This window comes from Periplaneta americana, chromosome 14 (assembly GCF_040183065.1).
Source record: "Periplaneta americana isolate PAMFEO1 chromosome 14, P.americana_PAMFEO1_priV1, whole genome shotgun sequence".
Lineage (NCBI taxonomy): Eukaryota > Metazoa > Arthropoda > Insecta > Blattodea > Blattidae > Periplaneta > Periplaneta americana.
Window position 1 is genome coordinate 143801535 of NC_091130.1, and position 8067 is coordinate 143809601.

Genomic DNA, 8067 nt, shown 5'->3' on the forward strand with positions numbered 1-8067 from the left:
GTAAAAACTGTCTTAAAACGGGATTTTCAATTGCATTCCAGGGAATGTTAGCAGCAACAAACGCTCTGGTTAAATCAGCATAGAAATTGCTGCTGAGATTGGATGAAGTAGGCTGTGTTAGTAAAGTTTGTTGCAGTTGATTTTTCTGCTGAGCTTTAGCCTTATGAGCCGCTCCTTGCACATGCTGCTTTAGGTGGCACTTCTTTTCTTGCGAAATCTAAAAATGTAAAGTAAACTGAATTAAAATAAAATCCTAATTGTTGTATTGCCGTATTTCTATCACAAAGTTAGTGGGTTCGAACAATCAAAATTTTAATGACCTGCAAATACTTTAACTATGGGAATTTAAAAGGTTAAAGTGTAGTGGTCTTAAAAAGAATTATACCTCAGGATAGCTCGTCAATGTATAAATATTATAGGCCTACTCATTAAAATTAATAGAATTTATATATTTCAACTATTGTTACATACCTGTTTGCTACAACAAATCTTGCAGAATATTATTTTTCCATCATAAGTGAATTCTGAATATTCTGTTAGCCATTGCCGGATCAATGTAGATTTTGCACTTATATTTTTCGGCATTATCGCGTTAAACTTCACAGGAAAACGTCCTACCGCTCAAAACTTCTCAACACAAATAAGGTGAGGGGAAGAGCAACTGTTAATGAGCATTCAAATGAACCGTTGTTATTTAGATTCAATTGGACAAAAATACAAAGTTCCACTTATTGTTGCATTTCCTGGTAGTGTTAACACTAGGAGGGCCATTCTTTTAAATATTTTGTAACGGTTTACCCTACTAATTCGCAGTTTTACGACTTTTCATAAATATTTCAAAAACACTCTTTCTCCAAAAATTGTGATTTTATGACACTCTGAAGGGCAGTACAGCTAATCGGTTTCAGACTGAAAGCAGTCATTTTTATAGTATAGTATATCTCTGAATCGGTAGCAGCACATGTTGTGATTGTTGCCTGCTTCAAAACTAAGGTTGGTTCTTTGTCGGCATTTATGCCTCCAAACATGTTAAATTCGGTGAAATCTATTGCGAGTGTCGTGAGATTCAAAACATTTTGTTTCCTTTATCAGTGGTTTCATGGCCGGTGTGAAGCAAACTTTCCACTTTTTAAATGCCTTAAATTTCGCAGTGAATGCATGTATAAATTATAAAAAGTAAGAGTAAAATGCGAAACTTTACAGTGAGTTAGGCATTTTTAGGCGAATATTAACAAATTAGGCTCTAATAACCGTTTTAGGGCATTTTAGGGCACTATAAAACTCTTTGAATACCTTTCAATTTCCATGAAACACAAATATTAATAATTATTTTTACTTTTCTCCTAAAGAAACAAAATAGGCATTTGCCCTAGAATCCGATGTCTGGCGATCAGTAATGAGAGTAGCATCCTGTGCTGGACGAGGTTTTGCAGGAACATGTTTATTATTTGAGCTTATGTATTCATTTCCTCCATTTTTCAGCTTTTTTTTTTTCATTGCAGCCGCAGTACCTTCTCCCTTAATTCGTCTTTCCTTTCCACTCAAACTCTTACAAATATCTGCCGCATCCGCCATTTACTCTAACTATGAGGAGGAAGCGCGCGGGACATAGAGCCTTTCATATGTTAACAGCAGCGGTAGTTAAACCGCATGATATCTGTCGATTGCATTTGGTACTACATTACAGTTCGAGCCTTTTATACATTATAGGGCTTGGCATATAGATCCCATTTTGCACACAATTTCAAAATTCCTTATTATGGCACCTAGAGCCTTTTTTATTTCAAGTCTTCAATTATGTAACTGTCCACCTTCATTCGCGCCATCTCTCGGGAATTATCGGAGTTGTCTAGTGTGGATTTTGTTGTTGTTGTTGTTGATAATAATAATTCCACAAAAAAAAAACGATAAATTTACGAGAAAACCGATATATTATACGATATATTGAATCAATATTTCGATATCGATATATCGAAACGAAAATATCTGTATTTCGTAAAAATTGATACATCGTTCCCATCTCTAGTACACATTTCCTGTCTTGTTCAAGGACTGGACTTACTTCTTGCTGACTTCGCTAAACTGTACGGTAATCTGTTGAAACAGGAAGCAATCTCTGTCGCGTGTCAAAGCATGTCTTCAATGATTAAACTGAATATTTTAATAAGTACGATTTCATTACTTTCGAATAAATTGAAAATATATTGCTTATGGTCATAACAAAGTTATGATTTTTATCATAGTCCTTGGACACAATACATGTAACTCGTTATATATACAGTGAAACTTGTTCAAATCGGAACCTGAATAATCCGGAATCCTGTCTATTTCGGAACAATTTATTGGTCCCGGCGAAATTCGTATGTATTATGTGTAATTTTTTCTGAATAAAACGAAACTGTTCAACGCGGAAACGGAAACTGTCTGCTACTGTTCAAAACGGAAATACTGTAATATTTTCGACACACTACTGTACTGTATAATGTAAACTATATTTTGAAACAGTATTTGCTTTCAAGGAATGTACGAAATACGTAGGTCACTAAGATAAAAACAAGTTTTCTTTGCAAAATTTTTTAGAGTGCCAGGGTGTGTTGGCCTGGTGGTTATAAATTTTATTACCCTATTGAGTAGGCAGACGAGTCCCTTCAAAGAAATTCAATGCGTCACCCCTGTATACTGTCGTAGCTGGGTAGAACGCAAGTCTATTAGTGATTTCGTGATGAAAAAAAGTTGCGTAAGAATTTTGCACTATCATTAACTGATGAAGTAAAAGTTATCGAGGAAAATTAGAAACAAAGCGTATGGAAAATAATTTTAAAATTTAGGAATGGAAAACTCAGGTGTAACTTAACACTTTCAAAAATAAAGGCCGTATCATGAGTGAGTGGCTTGCGGTCAATAATGGTGACATAAAAGGAAACAGAAAATAACTGGTTACATAGAAATAAATGAACTGTTGTGAGAGTGGATTCTTCTTGCTCTTTCAAAGATCATGCCAATCTCTGGATCTATTCTGCAATGCAAACCCTTGAACTGGAAAAGAAATTAGATAATCCAGAATTCAAGGCTTCTAATGAACGACTCCTAGTCCAATTAAATAGTGTTGTGATATACAGTACATTATTATAGTATAGGGTTAGATATTAAATTTAGTGTAATTAATAAACTTTATAGTGTTTAATGAGTGAGTTACGATACAATTTATACAGGAAATGAGATTTTCGTCAAGATCATTCACCAATTAAATAAGCGACGGGAAGCTGATTTAATGTCAGTAGTGTTAAACGGAATATTTTGTAATTCCTACAATTTGCGGCATGCCATTTTGTTTTTCATTTATACAAATGATAAAATATTCCATTTTAACTTCACACCTGAATAACACGGAAACTTGTCCACAACGGAAAAAAAATTAGGATCATGTCAATTCCGTCTTGAACAGGTTTCACTGTATATATATATATATATATATATATATATATATATATATAGGGCCGCCGACAGAATTTATGGGCCCGTATGCAATACTGTACTCGGATCCCCATTAAAAAAAGTAACAATTACAAGTTACCAGTTATTCTAACCATAATAATTATTTGCAGAATAAATAAAAGATAACCCCATACACAGATATGAACTTAAAAATATACACTATGATTACATTGAAAACTTTTAGCAAAACTTCAAATTAAGACAATATATTATATTCATAAAACATTATTCTTAAACACCTGTAATTTCTAACTTGCAGTCCAACATCAACAAACAACTCTCCTTGACTTCATTGATGCAAAATCATCAATTATGTCATCAAAATGTAAAGATCTAGCAAGATCGCTCTCCAGACTAAGGAGCCAAGGTTACTCAGTCGTTCTTGACACATTGTTTATCTGAATACATTTTTTATTGCCTTCATTTTGCTGAAGGATCTTTCAGCATCAGCAACTGTCACAGGAATTGTATAGAATATTCAAATGGTTATACAAATATTTTGAAATAAATTGTCCAGTTTTAATTCCCTCAAACTATTTAGGAGATTCATAGGTTTTAGTGGGGTTGGCCCTAAATTAGAGGCATGAATTGATTTTAAATATTTCGGCTCATCACTGATCTCTTTACTAATATCTTCATAATGTTTTTGACGCAGTCCAGCACCCATATTAATATCTTCCAATTTTTTCTCTCTCCCCTTGTGCTTCTCAGCTCCCGACTTATGCCTGTACTTGTCCATTGTGCAGTTAAACAATAACCAGTAACATTAATGAACAGAAATTACTAGACAAACGACAACGAAAAGACGAAAGTTTCGACACGAAACATACTATGTACTGAAAAAGAAACGTATCCTGCGACTTCGGTTTGAGAGAATCCACTAGCATATTGTGGTGGGCAAACGGGGGTTTGGTAGTTAAAAAGGACAAGCCAATAAATAATCGAACGTGTTCAGTATAAGCGACGGGAACATAGTTCAGGTAAATGCCGGGGCCCTCAATTGTCGTGTCGGTGAACGTTAATGCGGGAAACCGATATTCTATTATATAAAAGTCAAATATTTATATATGAAGTGGTAATTTATATTAATTCTACTATTGTTGAGTTAATATGCCAAATTTATGTAACAAATGTTCTTACAAAATTTTATAGTACCGATATGTATCTACAAATAATTATTCGTGATAATAAAAAGTAATCAGACTCAATCTGACGGGCCCTTATTGCTCACGGGCCCATATGCACTAGCCCCCTTTGCCCCCCCCCGTTCTCGGCGGCCCTGTATATATATATATATATATATATATATATATATATATATATATATATACACGTGTTGTGTCTAAAAAGTTCGGTGAATGGTGTCATATCTGAACGGCAACTTGGCGCATGTGCTTGCGCATGCGCATGGTTCTTCAGAGACTTGGGGAGAATCGATACACAGCATGCAATGCATGTGACTGGCAGTGTAAACAGACTGCGACCAGTTGAACGTAGTCAGTCTGAGAGGAAGTGTCACAGCGCAATGGAGCAACATGTAAACATCAAGTTCTGCTACAAATTGGGGAAGATTGCAACGGAGACACATGGAATGTTGGTGCAGGTGTACGGGAGGGAAGCCGTGAGCAGAAAATGTGTTTACGAATGGTTTAAACGCTTCCGTGAAGGGAAGGAAACAATTGAGGATGAGCCACGTTCAGGTCGGCCATCGACAAGCAGAACCCCAGAAATGATCGAGAAAGTGCGACAAATGTTGGCACAAGATCGGCGACTGACTCTAAGATTGATTGTGGAGGAATTGGACATTAGCAAGGACACGGTGCACACCATCGTCCGCGATGATTGGGGTAAGCGGAAGATCTGCTCCCGATTTGTGCCGCACAAGCTCACAGACGAGCAGAAAGCGAAACGGATGGAAACTTCTGGTGATTTCATTTCCATGTGTGACCAGGATCCATTGGTTCTGAAAACCATCGTCACGGGAGATGAGACCTGGTACTACCAGTTCGATCCGGAATAAAAACGGCAATCGATGTCATGGTGTTCACCGACTTCCCCGCGACCAAAAAAAAAAAAAAAGCCGTCTGCAAAAATCCAAGGTGAAAACACTGTTGATCGCCTTCTTCGACAACAACGGCATCATCCACAAGGAATTTGTTCCTGCAGGTCAAACCATTAATGCTGCATTTTACCAGTCCGTTTTGAACCGATTGATACAGCGTATCCGGCGGGTTCGGCCAGAGTAGCACAGGACTGGAAAATGGATGCTGCTCCATGACAATGCCCCTGCACACTGTGCGATCCGTGCGCGCCAATTCCTGGCTCAGAAGATGGTAACTGTTCTTGAACACCCTCCGTACTCCCCTGATCTGGCTCCTGCGGACTTCTTCCAGTTTCCCCGCTTGAAGGCGGTCATGAAAGGTGAACGTTTTGCGGACGTGAAAGCCATCAAAGATCGCGTGACAGCCGTTCTGCGATCGATTCCACAGGAGGTCTTTGCTGATAGTTTCCACAAGCTGTACGAACGTTGTCAAAAGTGTGTTGTAGCGGGTGGCGACTATTTTGAAGGGCAATAAAGAAAATTTGTTTGTATCTTTGTTTTCTGATAGCATTCACCGAACTTTTTAGTCTTTGATGGTATTCACGTCCGCAAAACGTTGTTGTCGAAGAAGGCGATCAACAATGTTTTTACCTTGGATTTTTGCAGACGGCTTTTTTTTTTTTGGTCGCGGGGAAGTCGGTGAACACCATGACATCGATTGCCGTTTTTATTCCGGATCGAACTGGTAGTACCAGGTCTCATCTCCCGTGACGATGGTTTTCAGAACCAATGGATCCTGGTCACACATGGAAATGAAATCACCAGAAGTTTCCATCCGTTTTGCTTTCTGCTCGTCTGTGAGCTTGTGAGGCACAAATCGGGAGCAGATCTTCCGCTTACCCAAATCATCGCGGACGATGGTGTGCACCGTGTCCTTGCTAATGTCCAATTCCTCCGCAATTAATCTTAGAGTCAGTCGTCGATCTTGTGCCAGCATTTGTCGCACTTTCTCGATCATTTCTGGGGTTCTGCTTGTCGATGGCCGACCTGAACGTGGCTCATCCTCAATTGTTTCCTTCCCTTCACGGAAGCGTTTAAACCATTCGTAAACACATTTTCTGCTCACGGCTTCCCTCCCGTACACCTGCACCAACATTCCACGTGTCTCCGTTGCAGTCTTCCCTAATTTGTAGCAGAACTTGATGTTTACACGTTGCTCCATTGCGCTGTGACACTTCCTCTCACACTGACTACGTTCAACTGGTCGCAGTCTGTTTACACTGCCAGTCACATGCATTGCATGCTGTGTATCGATTCTCCCCAAGTCTCTGAAGAACCATGCGCATGCGCAAGCACATGCGCCAAGTTGCCGTTCAGATATGACACCATTCACCGAACTTTTTAGACACACCACGTATATATATATATATATATATATATATATATATATATATATAACTGGGTGTTCAGTTCAAAGTATGTCATGGCTCGCTGTATCCCGTCATATGGCTAGTCGATGAGCCTAGAGAATTCAATCTTCTTACACTTTCGCAGAGGTGTATTACCTATATGTCTGAGAAGTTGCATAGTAAGTACGGCGTTCATTCTGAAGAGTACTTACTGATATGTACGATAACGCCGGTAGTGGCAGGAATGTGAACTGTTTGGAAACATGTACTGAGGTGCGTTTTTTTTCTTACTGTCGGGATATGGGGAGAGGGTTAAGACTATTTCTTACGTATTTGTTGACATTAACTTCGACGGTCAACATGGAAACGGAGCATTTGATTTGTATTGTGGAATGTTGCCGTTACCGATGATAACAAATACCCTGCGTACGACAGTTCGAAAGAGGTTATGGTGGCACACAGACAGTACAGAACGCCATCTATTGCTACGACATTCAAGTTATACCGTACACGTTTTCAAGTTCAGATTGAACGCCTTGATTAATAGGCAACTTCTCTGACATAAAAGCTGAAACTCGCTTCAAATCGCTGACTCACAACAGTGACGTCATAACACACTTTGAAATGAACACCCAGTATATATATATATATATTTTTTTATAGTATATATTTAATAGTTTCATTCACAACTAATTTAGTCTAGAACCTAAGTTCAGTAACCATATAGTTTTCCTACAATATCCTGAGAGCCACAGCTCGTTTCTTTTCCATTATAAATATAATGGTGATGTCAGAAACCCTGATAAGTGTGAGCAGGAGTCGAACGAAGTAGTCATCCGTTCAGCAAGTCATCCGACCTAAGTTGTCGCGCACAGGTGATGGATAGAAGAAATTAGAGGTGGGTAAAAAATAACACAACAGTTATTTTGGAACTGTTCCGGTCTCGGAACTGTTGCAAAAATGAACAGTAGGTCTGAACCTCCTGTTCCGAAATAACAGTGTTCCGACTCCAAGCTGCTCACTTGTCCAGCTGTTGCGGACCCGCAGTACTGCGTTGCACAAGGTATGTTCCGACTCCGAGACAACAGAGAACAGTCGGAACCTGTTCCGTTGAACCAATGA